Below are 20496 nucleotides of genomic sequence, written 5' to 3' on the forward strand. Positions count from 1 at the left end.
TTTAAATTACAGACCGGTATCACTAACTAGTGTAATATGCAGGATGTGTGAAAGAGTAATAAAGAAACAATGGATTGAGTTTCTTGAAGACAACAAATTATTATCAAATAGCCAATTTGGTTTTAGAAAAGGTCGGTCGTGTGTAACGAATTTATTGAGTTTCTACTCTAGAATAGTTGATAAAGTACAAGAGAGAGAGGGATGGATTGACTGTATTTTAGATTAAGAAAAAGGCATTTGACAAAGTGCCACATGCAAGATTACTATGGAAGTTATGGGAGATGGAATTCAATGTGGACAAAAGCCATGTCATGGAAATGGGGAAAAAGTGAAAGACGACTAGTAGGAATCTATAAGATGGGAGATAGAGTAGAACTAGAAAAAAGTAAGGAAGGAAAAGGACTTGGGAGTGACTTTGGAAGAAAACAATCAACCAGTAAGCCATATTGATAGAATTTTCAGAGAGACATATAATTTGCTAAGGAATATTGGATTAGCATTTCACTATATGGACAAAGAAATGATGAAGAAATTGATAAGTACTAAAATAAGACCTAGATTGGAATATGCAGGAGTTGTGAAGACCCCCCATAAAAAGAAACACATAAGGAAATTGGAGAGACTACAAAAAATGGCTACAAGAATGGTTCCAGAATTTAAAGGGATGACATATGAGGAGAGACTAAAAGCTATGGATCTACCAACCCTGGAACAGAGAAGAGAGAGAGGGGATCTGATACAAGTTTATAAATTGATTAACGGAATGGATCGAGTGGATAATGAGAAACTAATCCGGAGAGAAGAATATGACATTAGAAGCACAAGATTGCATAATAAGACACTGAGGAAGGGAAGATGTCTGAGAGATGTTAAAAAAATATAGTTTCCCGCAAAGATGTGTTGAGACTTGGAACAGTTTGAGTGAGGAAGTGGTGTCAGCAACGAGTGTGCATAGTTTTAAAGAAAAATAGGATAAGTGTAGATATGGAGACGGGGCCACATGGGCATAAAGCCCAGGCCCTGTAAAACTACAACTAGGTAAATACAACTAGGTAAATACACACACACACACACACACACACACACACACACACACACACACACACACACACACATTCAAATAGAAAACTTTATAAAATGACAACATTCATTCTTATTTCACCTCTTCTTTTTCTCTTCATTCCTTCCTTTGCCTCCTCTTCTTATCTTCCTCTACCTCTTCCTCCTCTTGCCTTGGTCTCTCTCCATATCTTAACACAATCTGAAATAAATAAAACTGGATTAATATCAGAGAGAGAGAGAGAGAGAGAGAGAGAGAGAGAGAGAGAGAGAGAGAGAGAGAGAGAGAGAGAGAGAGTACTTCCAGCTTCCCCATGGTACCAATGTTGTGTGTGTGCCAGATGCATGACAACACCTGCACTTCACTCAACAGTAACAGTAAACAAGGAATAGGTTAGGATACAGAAAGAATGGAAAATTAATAGATTGATTATATTATTCAGCATATGCAAATGGATACATAGACTGACATATATAGATGAATAGACAAAAATTAATAGTTTAGGAGGTTAGGTGACGTTATGTTTGGGTTAGGTTATGTGTTGTTAAACCAACCTGTATTATTGCATTGGTGGGGCGGAGACTGAGCGCTGGGCTGCCACTCACACACCTCTATTTCATCCTGCAGGCTTCACGCCACCACCACCACCACCAATAGGTTGGTGGCTCCAAACTTGCACACAATGATGTTGAAGTGTTCCAGCCATGGTAACGTTCTGTGGGGAACCACCACATCAAAACATGCTACATATATAACACTTTGCTTTTCATCTTATCTAAGAGCAACACTAGCTAACAACATCAACAACAGGAAAAGTCTAAAACATTTTACAACATTCTCAACTGACCCAAAACACTCAAAACACCATTGAACACCTCAAAATGCCCCAAAACACTACCAATACTCACTGCAAACACCCAATATACACCAAAATCCCTCCTACACACAATCAAGGCACCCCACATACCCAAACTACTTAAAACACTCAAAACTAATCCAAAACAAACTCAAAACACATTGTAACAGCTCAAAATGCCCCAAAACGCACAATAAACTCACTACATAAAACCCAATACATATTCAAATCACCCCCACACACACTGAAACCACTTAAAACATTCAATTTTAGCCCAAAACACACTCAAAACACAGTGTAACAGCTCAAAATGCCGCAAAGCACACATAAAACTCACTAGATAACACTCGGTATATACTTAAATCAACCCCACACACACTTAAACCACTTAAAACACTCAATTTTACCTCAAAATACACTTAAAACACATTGTAACAGATCAAAATGTCCCTAAGTATACACTAAACTCACTAGATAACACCCAATACATACTCAAATCACCCCCACACCTCCAAGACATCCCCCCACACACCTAACCACTTTAAACACTCATTATTACACTGCCGCCGCCGTGGTACAGTGGAACCATTTGTGCTTTGGGGTCTGAGGGTCTCCAAGTGCACGGGTTCGAATCCTGTCCACGGTCCGAGTGTAAGTTGAGCTTCCTCACTCGGGGCAACGGTTTCCTAGCGGGTGGGCTTTGAGATAGGAGGTACCCCAAAAAGTATCTCCTTTAGCCTATAAATTCCTGTGAGAAGCCCACATGGTACATGGTATAAATAAAAAAAACACACTCAAAACACCATAATAATACCTCAAAAATTAGTATCACCAAGGGATACAACATGAGTGCCCTTTTGAAAAAAGTGACCATGAATTGTTGAAATTTTGTTTGGATGTGGGCTTGAGTGTGGAAAATGGGGATGGATACAAGGAGGAGTGCTTAAACTATGCCAGAGCGAGATATAATGACTCGAGGAGGTATTTTGACAACGTGGCCTGGTCTGCAATATACCAAGAAGTGAGCATTCAATTAAAATATGACAAATTCATGGAAATATACAATAAGGCCGTGGAGAACTTTGTGCCAAAATACACCAAGAAGACTCTAAGGAGAAATCAGTGGTTCAACAAAATTGTGAGAAGGAAAAAGCATGGAGAAATTAGAAGAGGATTAATGAGGAAGTGGAGAGAGAAGCATATAGAACTGCAAGAAATAGATATGTTGAAGTGAGGCAAAAAGCACAAAAAAAAATATGAGCAAAAAATAGTGGAAAATTGTGAAAGGGATCCAACAATGTTTTACAAATTTATCAACAGTAAACCCCAGAAGAAAGAAATAGTTCAAAAAGTGAAAGTTGGGGATGTGTATGAAGATGTCTCTGATATTGTTGCAAAGCTGAATGATTGCTTCTGTAAAGTATTCACAAATGAAACATAATTCAATGGGAGCATACTACCTGAGGAGAAACAAATGCACGATGTGATAAGTCTTAAAGAGTGACATTGAGAAAGTTGTAAATGGCATGGACATCAACAAGTCAATGGCTCTGGATGGAGTGTCCAGTAGAATGTTAAAAGAATGTCAAGAGCAGTTGCTGGAACCAATCTTGGATATTGTGAAAACATTGATTATAATGGGACAAGTGCCAGTGGAATGGAAGAGGGCAGATGTAGTACCCAAGATGTATTAGACTAAGTCTTAGTCTTGGTAGTACCAATATACAAGAGTGGATGTCGAATGGAGCCATTGAATTATAGAACTGTTTCACTAACTAGCATTATATGTAAGATATGTGAAGAAATTATTAAAGCCAAGTGGTGTGAATTTCTAGAAATTGAAGGAATCTTGAGGCAGAACCAGTTTGGCTTCAGAAAAGGAAAATCATGTGTATCAAATTTACTCTATTTTTACTCGGGTGGTTGCTATTTTACAGGAGCGAGACGGTTGGCTTGACTGTGTACCTGGATTTAAAAAAAGTATTTGACAAGGTTCCACACAACAGACTAATGTGGAAGCTGAGAAGTGTTGGGGGGATAAGGGGAACCCTGGCTGACTGGATGAGAAACTACTTGGCAGGCAGGGAAATGAGAACAGTGGTGAAGGGAGTGAAGTCGGAGTTTCATCGCAAACTTCATTATACTTCTATGACTGTATTTTTCATGCTAATTCTGAATCTGACCTCAGTTTTGCTCCATCACTTACCATTTTTGGGATATGACAAAAAAATCTAAATGGCTGCCTGTGCTCATACAATGAATGTATACTGAGGTTCAAGTACCTGTCCCACAAATTCGCTTCTGTAAGTGATGCTGAAATGAAAGCCAGTGTGTTTGTTGGAGCACAGATTTGTGAACTTCTTTCAGGTACCGGCTTTACTGAAGCATTAACACCTCATGGAAGACGTGCTGGGAACAGTTTCAAGTCAGTTGTAACAGGCTTCTTGGAGAACACAAAACCTGATGACAAAAATGCATTTCCTCCATAGCCATCTTGACTACTTTCCTGACAACTTAGGTGACTTCAGCGAAGAACAGGGGGAGAAGTTCCACCAAGATATGTCTGAAATGGAGCACCGCTATCAAGGGAACTGGAGTGTGACCATGATGGCTGATTTCTGCTGGTCACTTCAAAGAAGCCGGGTAACATCTGCTGATACACCGGCACACAAGAGAAAGTCTGCAAAGCGTACCTTGCAGGGAGAATAGCTTTTTTTTTTTTTTTTACATTACAAGGGCACTGGCCAAGGGCAAACAAAGTGTTGGAAAAAAAAAAATCCCGCTGGTTGCCAGGCCCTGTTAAGAGGAAAGTAGAAAGAGAAAAAACAAAAAAATCTAAAAGGAGGGTCCAGTTAACGTAAGAGGTGTCTTGACACTCCTCTTTTGAAAGAGTTTAAGTCATAGGCAGGTGGAAATACAGACACAGGTAGAGAGTTCCAGAGTTTACCAGTGTAGGGAATGAAGGAGTGAAGATACTGGTTAACTCTTGCATTAGGAAGATGGACAGAATAGGGATGAGAAGAAGTAGAGAGTCTTGTGCAGCGAGGCCGCAGGAGGGGGAAGGCATGCAGTTAGCAAGTTCAGAAGAGCAGACAGCATGAAAACAGCGGTAGAAGACAGATAAAGATGCAACATTGCGGCGGTGACTTAAAGAATCAAGACAGTCAGTTAGAGGAGAAGAGTTGATAAGACGAAAAGCTTTAGATTCCACCTTGTTTAGTAAAGCTGTGTGTGGATCCCCCAGACATGAGAGCCATACTCCATACACGGGCGGATAAGGCCCTTGTACAGAGCAAGCAGCTGGGAGGGAGAGAAAATGGACGAAGACGCCATAGGACACCTAACTTCTTGGAAGCTGATTTAGCAAGAGTAGAGATGTGAAATTTCCAGTTTAGATTTTTAGTGAAGGATAGACCGAGTGTGTTTAATGTAGAGGAGAGGGAAGTTGAGTGTTATTGAAGAAGAGAGGATAGTTGTCTGGAAGGTTATGTCGAGTAGATAGTTGTAGAAATTGAGTTTTGAGGCATTGAACAAAACCAGGTTTTCTCTGCCCCAATCAGAAACAAGTGAAAGATCAGAAGTTAGGCGTCCTATAGCATCTCGCCTTGAGTCATTTAATTGTTGTTGGGTTGGGCGTCTGTTGAACGCTGTTGAATAATGCAGGGTGGTATCATCAGCATAGGAGTGGATAGGGCATTGAGTCAGATTTAGGAGATCATTGATGAATAATAGAAAGAGAGTGGGTGATAGGACAGAACCCTGTGGAACACCACTGTTGATAGTTTTAGGGAAGAACAGTGACCGTCTACTACAGCAGCAATAGAACGATCGGAAAGGAAACTGGAGATGAAGGTACAGAGAGAAGGATAGAATCCGTAGGAGGGTAGTTTAGAAATTAAAGATTTGTGCCAGACTCTATCGAAGGCTTTCGATATGTCAAGGCCGACAGCAAAGGTTTCACCGAAGTCCCTAAAAGAGGATGACCAAGATTCAGTTAGGAAAGTAAGAAGATCACCAGTAGATCTGCCTTTACGGAAACCATACTGGCAATCAGAGAGAAGGTTGTGAGCTGATAGATGCCTCATTATCTTCCTATTAAGGATAGACTCAAAGGCTTTAGAAAGGCAGGAAATCAAAGCTATAGGGCGGTAGTTAGAAGGATTGGAGTGGTCACCTTTTTAGGGACAGGTTGAATGTGAGCAAACTTCCAGCAAGAAGGATAAATAGAAGTAGAGACACAGATGAAAGAGTTTGACCAGGCAGTGAGCGAGTTCGGAAGCACAGTTTTGAGAACAACAGGAGGGACTCCATCCGGACCGTAAGCCTTCCGAGAATCAAGGCCAGAGAGGGCCAGGAAAACGTCTTTATAAAGAATTTTAATTTTAGGGATGAAGTAGTCAGAGGGTGGAGGAGTAGGAGGAATATGCCCAGAATCATCCAAAGTTGAGTTGGTAGCAAAGGTTTGAGCGAAGAGTTCAGCTTTAGAAAAGAAGAGACAGCTGTAGAGCCATCTGGATGAAGTAAAGGAGGGAAAGACGAAGAAGTAAAGTTGTTAGAGATATTATTGGCTAGATGCCAGAAATCTCGAGAGGAGTTAGAATTGGAAAGACTTTGACATTTTCTATTGATGAAAGAGTTTTAGTAAGTTGGAGAATAGATTTGGCATGATTACGGGCAGAAATATATAGGGCATGAGTTTCAGCAGTTGGATGGCTACGGAACCGTTTGTGAGCCGCCTCTCTATCATTGACAGCACGAGAACAAGCAGAGTTAAACCAAGGCTTTTAGCTTTAGGGTTAGAGAAAGTATGAGGAATGTATAGCTCCATGCCAGAGATAATCACCTCTGTTATGCGCTCGGCACAAAGAGAAGGATCTCTGACATGAAAACAATAATCATCCCAAGGAAATCAGAATAGTACTGCCTTAGTTCCTCCCACTTAGCAGAGTTAAAATGCCAGAAGCACCTCCGCTTAGGCGGGTCCTGAGGCTGCACTGGAGTGATAGAACTGGTAACGGAAATTAGATTGTGGTCGGAGGAGCCCAACGGAGAGGAAAGTTTAACAGAGTAAGCAGAAGGGTTGGAGGTTAGGAAAAGATCAAGAATGTTGGGCGTGTCTCCAAGGCGGTCAGGAATACGGGTAGGGAACTTCACTAGCTGCTCTAGGTCATGAAGGATAGCAAAGTTGAAGGTTTGTTCACCAGGTTGGTCAGTGAAAGAAGATGAAAGCCAAAGCTGGTGGTGAACATTGAAATCTAAAATGGAGATCTCAGCAAAAGGAAAGTGAGATAAGATGTGCTCCACCTTGGAAGTCAAATAGTCAAAGAATTTTACATAGTCAGAGGAATTAGGTGAGAGGTATACAGCACAGATGAATTTAGTTAGAGAGTGACATTGAAGTCTTAGCCAGATGGTAGAAAATTCTGAAGATTCAAGATTGTGGGCACGAGAGCAAGTGGTGTCGTTACGCACGTATGCGCAACATCCAGCTTTGGATTGAAAATGAGGATAGAGCAAGTAGGAGGGAACAGAAAAGGGCTGCTGTCAGTAGTCACAGACAACTGTGTTTCGGTTAGGAAGAGAAGATGAGGTTTAGTAGAGGAGAGGTGGTGTTCCACAGATTGAAAATTAGAACGAAGGCCACGAATGTTGCAGAAATTGATAGTGAAAGTATTAGATGAAGTGTCAAGACACCCAAGGTCGACAGCAGAGGGCAGTCCGACCTGGGGACATTTATGGTCCCCTCCCCAGAGGGGGACTCCGAGGCAGGGCGTGGTGAAGCCATTATTAAATTTTGATTTGAAGAGAGTGTAAAAGTGTAAGGTGTTGTAGTGTAGTGTAGGAAGTAGTAGAAGTTGTCTTTAGAGGGCAGGCTGCAGCTGCTCAATTGTATAAATGAGACCACAAAGGGAACCGGGAAGAGAGGACACGGGGAATCACTCAGTCTGCAGCACTGCCTACATCCCCGTAAGTACCTCTCCTGGAGTATTCCACCGGGCGGCAGGTGACTACTGCCTACTCCAGGCAGTAGTCACCATTCAAGTATTTTACTACAATTATGATTTTCATGAGTAGATATGTACATGCTTGTTTGTATGTCATGTATATTTATCATGATTTTGTTTCTTCTCAGTAAAATACAATGGTCTGTCAACCTCTGTTTGCCTTTTGACAACCTATATAAATTTACAAGAATTTTATATACCTAGCACAGATGCATGCATGATAAACCTGAATTGCTTAGTTTCAATTATAACAAAAAATGAGAACCTCCCTGAATATGATTTCTAGGTTCAGCATGCAAAACTCTAATAGAGAGTGTTTATGACGTCTTTGTTGCAAGTACTTTATTTTTGGATGCAGCCCAGTGAATGATCTGTCTTCTTTCTAATATGAAGTGGTGGTAGGTCAAGGATTTCCAGCTGAACACAAAAAAATGGGACACATTTTTACCTTGAGATTTGTGTACCATTAGACCATTTGATTGACATTACGAAGGGTATATGGAGGTCACAAGATTAATGGCCACAGTCTTTCCTTTTTCAACCTCCCCACATGAGTTTGTGAAGCTGTACAAAATCACCAAATAGTCACCAGAATGAATATGGAAATGTGTCATGCTGTTTGTTTCTTCCTTCCTTCTTTCCTTCCTTCCTTTCTTCCTTCCTTCCTCCCTCCCTCCCTCCTCCTCCTCCTCCTCTTCTTCGAGAAGGAGGAAGAGGAGGAGGGGGAGGAATACATAGGAAAGATGAGTGACAGGCCTTGCAACCTATGACGAGGTCACTTGTTTACTATACTACATCTACAGAAGGTACATACTTAGTAGGAGGTAAGGATAGAACAGATGAAGCTCCTCCCCACCCACCACTCCCTCTGGTGTTACCCGGCAAGAAATAAACGAAAAATACACCCCGATTGCTGACGACAATTGGAGAAATTTATACAGGAAAGATGGGAAAAAAAGAGTACAGTAAGCCCCCACATTTAGCAATCCTATTAGTCTGCCGAAACCATCGCTAAATTGGAATTTCGCCAAATTTGAATACTATTTTAAATAGGGAAAAATACCAATCAGTCTTTCGTCCGCCCAAAGTCCCCATTTACAGCTGCAACATCGCCACCTTCACGAGAATCAGCAACCCCTGAACCACTAGTGGAGGCCATGGTGACAGTGAAACTCTATACTTTTAAGTATTTTGAACATTTGGACGAGGTCACTTCAGATGTGACGATCTCTAAGGGAAAAAATATCTAATCTTTTGAGACGTTCTCCATATGACAGACCACGTACTCCGAGGATTAGTTTTGTTGCTCGTCTTTGCATGCTCTCTAATTTATTAATATCTTTTTGATAGCATGGAGACCAGAACTGAATCGCGTATTCCAAATGTGGTCTCACTAATGATATATAAAGGAAGGAAGGAAGGAAGGAAGGAAGGAAGGAAGAAAAGCAAAGGAAGGAAAAGGAAGGAAGGAGGGAGGGAGGAGAGAGAGAGAGAGAGAGAGAGAGAGAGAGAGAGAGAGAGAGAGAGAGAGAGAGAGAGAGAGAGAGAGAGAGAGATTTAACCTTATAAAATGACATTATTTATTCTCATTTTACCTTTTCTTTTTTCTCTTCATTCCATCTTTCAGTTTTTCCTCTTTTTATCTCCCTCAACCTCTTCCTTCCTCTTCCTCTTCCTCCTCTTCCTTCTCCTCTCGCCTTGGTCTGTGTTCCTCCATATCTTAACACAATCTGAAATAAGAAAAACTGGATTAATATCAGAGAGAGAGAGAGAGAGAGAGAGAGAGAGAGAGAGAGAGAGAGAGAGAGAGAGAGAGAGAGAGAGAGAGAGAGAGAAACTTTATACAATGACAATATTTATTCTTATTTTACCTTTTCTTTTTTCTCTTCATTCCTCCTTTCTTCTCTTCCTCTTTTTATCTACCTCTACCTCTTCCTTCCTCTTCCTCCTCCTCTTCATGTATTTCTCCATACCTCAACACAATCTGAAATAGTAAAACTGTCTTAATATCACATACATATAAAACAAAACAATAATAATAATGTAAAATGTATCAAATGGCACCACAAATTGAGTGGAAAGCTTCAATAACCTTTTGCAGTGATGGTAAGCCAACCTTTATTGGTGAGGTTTGCTTGGGTGAGGTCAGGTTGGGGTTAAGTTAAGTTGGGTGAGGCCGAACTGTCTTAAAATGTCTTAGAAACATGCCAAACTGTCTTAAAATACCTGAAAACCATGCCAAACTCTTAAAAATACTCTAAAAACATCCCAAACTCTCTTAAAATGCCCTTAAAACATGCCAAACTATCTTAAATTGGTCTCAAAACATGCCAAACTATCTTAAAATGCTCACAAAACATGCCAAACTATCTTAAAATGCCCTCAAAACATGCCAAACTGTCTTAAAATACCTTAAAATTATGCCAAATTGCCTTAAAATACCTTTAAAACATACCAAACTGTCTTAAAATCCCCTAAAAAAAAATGTCTCCATATTCTTTCTGGTGACTACTTGGTGATTTTATACAGCTTCAGAAATTCATGTGGGGGTTAAAATAGTGAAGACTGTGGCCATTAATCTTCTGCCCTCCACAGACCCTCCCTAATGTCAATAAAATGATCTAATGGTACACAAAATTCAGGTAAAACTGAAAGGGCTAACATAAGTGGATATATAGAGAAAGTAGTAGTAGACACCTCAGGAAACACTATTTACTCCTAGTGAGGCTTAATAGCACTGGTTGAGGGGTGCTGTGAACTGATCATTGGAGCAGTCACAGTCACAGTTACAGCCTGCCCTCCAAACACAACTCTCTTCCTTCACACAAAACTATATGCACACACACACACACGAGAGACACGGTTGAGGGCGGACGCACTGGCGCAGTTCCGACGATCAGCTGATCTTCACTACACCTGTTGTATAGTATTTACAGTGGCCTGGGCAGGTAGTGTGGACTCATTTTCTTTTTTCTTTTTTCTCCATGAAATCAATTATTAAGGAATAATGAGTGAAAAAGATATTCCATCCAAATGTAGACATGAGAATAGAGAAGGGGCTGATGATGACTATGTTGGTGAGGGAGAACGCGTATTCGAAGGGTTCGATACGACTATGTCACTACTTAAGAGAGTGTTCAATATTGAATGTAAACTAGATAAACTGATAAAGGAGAAGATGGAAATGAAAGAGAATAAAGAACAGGAAATGGAGTTTATAAGACTGAGAGAAAGGATAAGAAAAGTGGAAGAAAATGAAGCTAGGCTAAGAGCGGAAAACGAAGAACTAAAAAAGGAAGTAGCTAACTACAAGAAGCAGATGGAAGAAGGACTCGGTAAAGCCGAGAAAGAAAAAGAGAAGCTGAAAGATCTAGTAAACAAGGAAGAGGAAAGAGTACAGAACGTGATTAAAAAAGAAGTACAAGCATGGAGAGTCCAAGATAAGAAAGATAAGGCCGATTTTCAGGTGGTGATTCAAGAACAACTTAAAGAAAAAGAAGAAAATATGACAAACAAAATGATAGGAGTCCTCAAGACAAAAGAAAATCTAGTTAGAGAAATTGCAGAAAAAAAAGAGTGTAGTCGTATTTGGAATAAAAGAAAAAAATATAAAATATAGACCAAAAAGAGAAAAAGAAGAAATGAAATCAGTCAAAGACCTACTGAAGAATCTTAATGACGAAGATAGGCAGAACTTGGAAGAGGAAGTAGAAGAAATAAACAGAATGGGACCATATCAAGAAGGAAAAAGGAGACCAATTAAAATACTACTAAAATCACATGCAGCAACAGAAGAAATATTATATAGAACAACAAAACTTAGAGAAACAGAAGGCTGCAAGGATATCTATATAAAGAAAAATAGAAATGAGGAAGAAAGGAAGAGATACAATGAACTGGCAGCAGCAGTAAGGGAAAAGAATAATGAAAGGTCAAAAGAGGACAAGAAGGCATTTTTTTGGAGAATTCTAGGAGACAGGATAAGGAAATGGTATATATACGAGAAGGAAGAGAAAAAGTGGAACAAGTTTAACTAAAATGATAAAGGCAAGACTAAAATGATGTATACGAACACAGACGGGTTTTATCAAGTAAATTAGAATTAAGAGATTACATAAGGAAAGAAAATCCAGATATTGTATGCCTGGCTGAAACAAAACTAAATGAGGCAATCAAAATAGATTTGGATAATAGGTATAATGTATGGAGAAGAGACAGAGTGGGTAAAGGAGGAGGAGGAGTCATGATAATGTTAAGGAAGGAGATAGTGATCAACCAAGTGGAATATGGGGAAGGAAAAGCAGAAGTATTGTATATTAAGATGCATATTAATAAAAAAGAGTTAACAATCATTGTAACATATGTGCCACCAAAAACAAATTCATGGACCAATCAAGAATATAAAGACATGATAGATGACACAATAAGGAGTCTAACGAGAATCGTTAAAGAAAGGAGAAAAGTGATATTAGTAGGAGATTTCAACTGTAAAGAAGTGGACTGGGAAAATTATGAAAGTGGTATGGGGAAGAAGCCTGGGAGAAAGATTCTTGAACCTAATGATAGACAATATGATGGACCAGAGAGTAAAGGAATGCACAAGATTCAGAGGAAAGCGAGCGGCAAGATTGGACCTAGTTTTTACAAGGGTATACAAATGAATGATGATATAAGATATAAGTGCCCATTGGGAAAGAGTGACCATGCAATATTAGAAATAGATATAGAAGAAGGAAAGGAAGATAGAGACGATTCATACAAAGGAGACCGATTAAATTACAGAAAGGCTGATATTGAGAATCTCAAGAACTATTTTAAAACGTAGACTGGGAGGAGATGGAAAACTCAGAGACAATGCAAGACAAATATAACTTATTTTTGGAAATATACAAAACAGGAGTCAGGAATATGTCCCAAAATATAGACCAAAAGAAGAAGGAAAGAAAGATTGGTTTAATGCAAGGTGTGCTAGGGCAAAGGAGAAAAGAGATGGAGCATGGAAAAGGTGGAGGAGAAATAGGAATCCAACAAACAAGGAAAACTTCAAGGCAGCGAGAAATGAATATGTTAAGGTGAGGAAGGAAGAGGAAAAGAACTTCGAAACCAACCAAAATTGTTCTATAGATTCATAAATGGAAAAACTAGGCAAAGAGAAACAATAGAAAGGTTAAAAGGAGAGAACGGATGGTGGAAGACCCAAAAGTATGGCAGAACTATTAAATAAAAATTCCAGGAGGTCTTTACTAAAGAATCCAAATTTGAGAGGCCACAGGGTAATGGAGAGACAATCTATATGAAAGAGATTAAAGTAACCAAGCTTGAAATAAAAGAGTTAATGAAGGAACTGGATGAAGAGAAGGCAATGGGACCGGATGAAGTCTCAGGCAGAATACTGAAAGAATGTAGGGAAGAACTAGCAAGTCCTATATACATCATAAAATGCTCAATAGAAAATGGAACAGTGCCAGTAGAATGGAAAAGAGCTGAGGTGGTTCCCATATATAAGAGTGGAAGGAAGAAGAACCTTTAAATTACAGACCGGTATCACTAACTAGTGTAATATGCAAGATGTGTGAAAGAATAATAAAGAAACAATGGATCGAGTTCCTTGAAGACAACAAATTAATATCAAATAGCCAATTTGGTTTTAGAAAAGGACGGTCTTGTGTAACTAATTTATTGAGTTTCTATTCTAGAATAGTTGATAGAGTACAAGAGAGAGAGGATGGGTTGACTGCATCTATTTGGATTTAAAAAAGGCGTTTGACAAAGTGCCACACGCAAGATTACTGTGGAAGTTAGAGGAGAAGGGTGGCTTAAAAGGAAGCACATTGAGATGGATAGAAAATTATTTGAGGGGGAGAGAAATAAGGACGGTAGTTAAAGATATGAAGTCCAAGTGGAGAGCAGTAGAAAGCGGAGTGCCACAGGGGTCAGTATTGGCACCAATACTTTTCCTCATTTATATTAACGACATGCCAGAAGGAGTGAACAGCTACATAAATTTGTTTGTGGATGATACGAAACTGTGCAGAGTTATAAAGCAAAAGGAGGATTGTGAAATACTGCAAGAAGACCTAAATAAGATCTGGGAATGGAGTAAAAAGTGGGAAATGGAATTCAATGTGAACAAAAGCCATGTCATGGAAATGGGAAAGAGTGAAAGACGACCTGTGGGAATCTATAAGATGGGAGATGGAGTAGAACTGGAGAAAGTAAAAAGGAAAAGGACTTAGGAGTGACGATGGAAGAAAACAATCAACCAGTAAGCCATATTGATAGAATTTTTAGAGAAACATATAATTTGCTAAGGAATATTGGAGTAGCATTTCACTACATGGACAAAGAAATGATGAAGAAATTGATAAATACTATAATAAGACCCAGATTGGAATATGCAGGAGTAGTGTGGACCCCTCATAAAAGAAACACATAAGGAAATTGGAGAGGCTACAAAAATGGCTACAAGAATGGTCCCAGAACTTGAAGGGATGACATATGAGGAGAGACTAAAGGCTATGGATCTACCAACCTTGGAACAAAGAAGGGAGAGAGACCTGATACAAGTCTATAAATTGATCAACGGAATGGACCAAGTGGATAATGAGAAACTGATCCTGAGAGAAGAATATGACACCAAGCACAAGATCGCATAGTAAAAAGCTGAGAAAGGAAGATGTCTGAGAGATATTAAAAAATATAGTTTCCTGCAGAGATGTATTGAGACGTGGAACAGTTTAGATGAAGAAGTAGTGTCTGCAACGAGTGTGCACACTTTTAAAGTAAGATTGGATAAGTGTAGATATGGAGACGGGGCCACACGAGCATAAAGCCCAGGCCCTGTAAAACTACAACTAGGTAAATACAACTAGGTAAATACACACACCTAGCAGTGAGTAGCTACGGGATGTAAATCGAGGAGTTGTGACCTTGTTGTCCCGGTGTGTGGTGTGTGACTGGTCTCAGGCCTATCTGAAGATCGGAAACAATGAGCTCTGAGCTCGTTCTGTAGGGTAACGTCTGGCTGTCTCGTCAGAGACTGCAGCAGATCAAACAGTGAATTACACACACACACACACACACACACACACACACACACACACACACACACACAGACAAGAAGAATATGACTTTAGAAGCACAAGATCACATAGTAAGAAACTAAGGAAGGGACGATGTCTGAGAGATGTTAAAAAATTTAGTTTCCCGCAAAGATGTGTTGAGACTTGGAACAGTTTGAGTGAGGAAGTGGTGTCAGCAAAGAGTGTACATAGTATTAAAGAAAAATTGGATAAGTGTAGATATGGAGATGGGACCACACGAGCATAAAGCCCAGGCCCTGTAAAACTACAACTACACATGGCTGAAGAAAAATGGGGGTACCAAGCTTACAAGATAGAAGAGAACGAGGTGACCTAATATCAATGTATAAAATAGTAAATGGCACTGAAAAGATAGACAAGGAAGACCTGGTGCTGGTGACAGACGATGGAAGGAGAAGAGGACATGTAAAGAATATTAGGGCAAGGCAGTGTGTGAAGGATATTGGAAAATACAGTTTTCCACACAGAATGGTGGAAAAGTGGAATTCATTGGGTGATGAAATTGTTACAGCATATAATGTGCATAACTTTAAAGAATAAGTGGAGAAATGGAGACAGAGGACACTATGAGCCTCACTCCAACCTTCGACAATACAAGAAGGTAAACACACACACACACACACACATGCACACACACACACACACACAAAGATCACATAGTAAAACCTGAAGAAGGGAAGATGTCTGAGAGATGTTAAAAAATATAGTTTCCTTATAAAGATGTGTTGAGACTTGGAACAGTTTGAGTGAGGAAGTGGTGTCAGCAACGAGTGTGCATAGTTTTAAAGAAAAATTGGATAAGTGTAGATATGGAGCGAGGCCATTAATAGCAGTGAGGAATAACGAGCATAGTTTTAAAGGCCCTAGATATGGAGCGAGGCCACAAGCATAAAGCTCAGGTAAATACACACACACACACACACACACACACAAAACAAGTGGTTGGGATAATAAACAGGTCCAAAATGTGATGAGAAGTACTCTAAATAGATTGAAAGATGAAATTGTCAAAAAGGATAAAGAGGTGCTAGTACATATCAAGAGCAGGGGTGGGCAAGTGTGTTTGTTCCTACGTGTGCACCACTTTTTTTCAGTAATGCAACAACACAAAGTTTCTCAAAGGAACACAAGTCAGAGCAATGCACCGCCAAAAAAGTTGAAGCATTCCTGTGTCCTCGGAATTACAAAGTAATTCGGTTAGGTTAAGTTAGGCATATTTTGAGGGCAATTAAAGACAGTTTGGCATGTTTTGAGGGCATTTTAAGAGTCTGGCATATTTTGAAGGCATTTTAAGATAGTTTGGCATGTTTTGAAGGCATCTTAAGACAGTTTGGCATGTTTTGAAGGCATTTTAAGACAGTTTGGCATGTTTTGAGGGCATTTTAAGACAGTTTGGCATGTTTTGAAAGAATTTTAAGACAGTTTGGCATGTTTTGACAGCATTCTAAGATGGTTTGGCATATTTTTAAGGTATTTTTAAGAGAGTTTGCCATGTTTTTAAAGTATTTTAAGACAATTTGGCACCACCTTTTTAGGAATGCAGTAACATGGGAACACACAGTTTTTGAAAGCAACATCAGTTAGGTTAAGTTAAACTGAATTTATTTAGCATAGGTTAGGTTAGGTTAAGTTAGGTTAAGATGAGCTTGGATTGGGTTAGGTCAGGTCAGACAAGGTTGAATTAGGTTAGGATAAGTTTAGGATAGGTTAGATTGGGTTAGGATAAAATTTGGATAGGTCAGGATAAAATTAGATTAGGCTTGGTTAGGTTTTCACTGTTAACAGCAAAGATAACATTCAGTAGCAACACTGTGTGGCTTGCATTGAGGCAGCAACTTCCAACCCCCCACACAGAAAAAAAAAAAAAAATATATATATATATAAATAAACAAATAAAAAAAAAATATATATAATAATATTAATCAACACATGACCATAGAAAGGTAATATTTGAGTGGGTGGAATAATGGGGGCTAGTCTGGTACTGTTAGATACCAATAATAATAATAATAATAATAATAATAATAATAATAATAATAATAATAATAATGGTTGTCTAAAATACCTGACGAAGAAGATTATCTACAATACCTGACGAAGAAGAAAAAGAAGGTATCAGACAAGCTCCCAATACCAGAATACCGGCACCTAGCTCCAAAGACAGCCATGGCACACCACCATCTTATTTCACCTATTTCTCCACCGCCCACGCCCCCATGCGGCCGCCCATGCCCCTACACCACAAAATTATACAAAAGTAAGATGGTGGTGTGGTGTGGCTGTCTTGGGAGCAACTTTTTCTTACCTCATCAGTCTCTTTTGTATCTTCCAACCAAAACTACTAGTGTACCGCTGGAGGACTGCAGAACGGCTGGCTGGTTTTAGATGCAGAACATAACTCCATGAAGACCTAGCTAACAATACTCATTAAGACGATGAACCAGGATTTGTTCAAGCAATTCCTGGGGCATCGTCTTAAAGAGTATTGTTAGCTAGGTCTTCATGGAGTCATGTTCTGCATCTAAAACTAGCCAGCCGTCCTGCAGTCCTCTAGTGGTACACTAGTAGTTTTGGTTGGAAGATACAAAAGAGACTGATGAGGGAACAAGACCCTCATCTTGGTAAGAAAAGTGGCACTGTCCCCGAGAAGCCGTCCCTCGTGCTCGCCTCGATTCCCGGCTCCCACTTCGCAGCTCCTCCACCCAGCTGATTTGACGTCCCTTATATGAAGCCACACTATTGGTCAGAGAGAGAGAGAGAGAGAGAGAGAGAGAGAGAGAGAGAGAGAGAGAGAGAGAGAGAGAGAGAGAGAGAGAGAGAGAATATGGCAATGAATAAGGCAGCGCTTCTCAACCTTTTTATCCTTGCGTAACCCTTCAACAAATACATCACATGTCTCAAGGAACCCCTGCGCAAAAACAAATTTATATACCATATATTTTCTCATTTAATGTGATGTCAAATCCGCTGGGTGAAGGAACTGCGGAGGGGGAGCCGGGAATCGAGGCGAGCGTGCGGGACGGCTTCTCGGGGACAGCGCCAGAAAAGTGGCTCCCAAGATAGCCACGCCACACCATCTTATTTCATTGATTTCTCCGCCGCCCACAGCACGATAAAGGGCGCCACTTACCCTGAGAGCAGTAAGAGACACCACCACCACAAAGTAATGACGTCTGAGTCAAGGGAAAGGTAATTTGACACAAAGCACAGCTGATTGCCTCTCTAGCCTTCTTGGGGGTTTGTTGGGGCTGTGCAGGCTGTGTCACAACCTCTAGTGCCCCAAAGATGCAGTATGCGGTGGTGATGTATTCAGGCTATATAAGGTGGAACTTGTTTGTTTTCTGTAGGAAGGCCCTGGTGAGGTTTAGGGTCTTGAAAACCTGAGTGGCTTCTCTGCTATCTCTGGGACTCTGGCGTTCATTACAGCGCGCCATTAATGTTAGAGACCGCTGGACGCTTGTTTTGGTTTGATTTGATTTTTACTTTTGCTTGTTTATGCACTTTGTCGTTGCTACATTATACGTTTTCTATTTTTAATTAGTTTTATGTTAGTTTTGGTTTAATTTCTGTTTTTTACTTCTCTTTTTTTTTAATGTCGACATTTTAGTTGTTAGTGTTCATGTTTCTATCTCTTTCTTTATTTTTATTGACTTGAGAGATTTTTCTTATTATTTTAGTAGTTCATTAATTTTCTACTTTATATTTTCTGCCAAATTTTGGTTTAGTTTATCTTTTTCTTTTTTTTTTTCTAATGTAGACTTATTAATTTTATCTCAAATTTTAATGATTTGATACAGCCTATGTGGGGGGATTGAAATAGTGAAGACTGTGGTCATTAATACACCAAAATAACACCCACACACCCAAAGACACACACAAAAACCACTTACAACATTCAAAACTAATTCAAAACGCACTCAAAAAGTCGTGCAACACTTCAAAATGTCCCCAAACACACCTATAATTAATTAAAAACACCCAATATAAACGAATATTACCCCCATACACCCAAAATCACTTACAACACTCATTATCATCCCCTACCACACTCAAAAGGCCATGTAACACCTCAAAAACTCCTTAAATACACTAAAACCTACAATAAATACCAATATATACTCAATTTACCCCCAAACATACCCCAAAAAACCCTATCTCACACCCACACAGCTTAAAACACTCAAAATTAGCCCCAAAACACACTAAAAACAGGCAAATACATACACGTTTCAATCCACACACTCAAGGTACGTAAAATATACCTAAAAGGTCTAACACACTAAAAACACACAATATGTACCAAAAATGTACTTATAACACTTAAAACACCCTAGTGAATACACTTAAAACACCCCAAATATATCCCAAAACCAACAGTATGCATTATAAAGAACGTTAAAATTAAAAGGGACACTTACCTAAATATTACACCTTGGCTCCTTCTCCTATTCCGCTTCTATTTCTCATTTCTTCTTCGTTCTCCTCCTTTGTTTCTTTCTTCTTTCTCCTATTGATCTACACGTCTGAGCCTAGAAACACATCAAAACACTAAATATTAGACAAAATATTGAGGAAATGGAGGGTGACTAAGTATTGTTGTTTGGTTGCATCTCCTCTTTCTCCTCCACTTCTCCTTCCTTCCTCATTATCCTCCTTCATTTACATTTTCTTTCTCTTTCTGCTACTAATATTTACACAACCGAACCTAGAAACACACGAAAACATGTAGAAATCACTAGATATTAGACAAAATACTGACGAACTGCGGGTTTGGAAAAGAGGCGCCAATCCAGGGCTATGATGAGTCACCACCTGGGCTGTGGTCCTCCACCTGACCTCTCCAAGTTTGAATAGTGAGTGACAATAACGCTGAAGATGTGTTTGTATTCATACTTGCTATTTGAATCACCATTTCCCTTTTGTTTTGTGTGAAGAGGAGACCAGTCAAAGAATACAGTAATTATCCTCTTCGTAGTCAAGGTCTTTCTGCGCGTCACTTTTTTTTTTTTTTTTTTTATGCAAGAGGGAAACTAGCCAAAGGCACACACACACACACACACACAAAGAAAGAAAAAAAAAATGCAAGTTCCTAAAAGATTGGTAGAGAATTAGCCGAAAGACAGGGACAAATGTCTTGAAATCTCCCTCTTAAAAGAAGTCAGGTCTTAGGAAGATGGAAATACAGAAGCAGGCAGGGAGTTCCAGAGTTTACAATAAAAAGATATGAATAATTGAGAATACTGGTTAACTCTTGTATTAGAGAGCTGGACAGAATAGGGTTGAAAGGAAGAAGAAAGCCTTGTGCAGTAAGGCAGCAGGAGGAGGGGAGACATGCAGTTAGCAAGATCAGTAAAGCATGTTAGCATGAAAATAGCGATAAAAGATAGAGAGAGATGCAACATTTAGGCGGTAAGAAAGAGGCTGAAGACAGTCAGTCGGAGGAGCGGAGTTGATGAGACGAAAAGCTTTTGA

At 39.5% G+C, this 20496-nt stretch overlaps 1 long non-coding RNA gene across 2 annotated transcripts; it reads right to left on the reverse strand.

The window, feature by feature from the left end:
- Positions 1 to 1162: 1162 nt before the first annotated feature.
- On the reverse strand, positions 1163 to 18463 carry LOC123518002. 2 transcript variants are annotated; one of them, XR_006678642.1, is made up of 4 exons: positions 18155 to 18463; positions 9793 to 9905; positions 1615 to 1775; positions 1196 to 1261 (listed from the first exon to the last, which is right to left on the reverse strand). It is a non-coding gene; the product is annotated as an uncharacterized LOC123518002 (long non-coding RNA). The 2 variants fall into 2 exon arrangements; XR_006678643.1 differs by lacking the exons at positions 9793 to 9905; positions 18155 to 18463 and adding an exon at positions 9517 to 9653 and having other exon boundaries at positions 1163 to 1261.
- Between the last annotated feature and the right edge of the window lie 2033 nt (positions 18464 to 20496).

This window comes from Portunus trituberculatus, chromosome 6 (assembly GCF_017591435.1).
Source record: "Portunus trituberculatus isolate SZX2019 chromosome 6, ASM1759143v1, whole genome shotgun sequence".
NCBI classification, from domain to species: Eukaryota; Metazoa; Arthropoda; class Malacostraca; order Decapoda; family Portunidae; genus Portunus; species Portunus trituberculatus.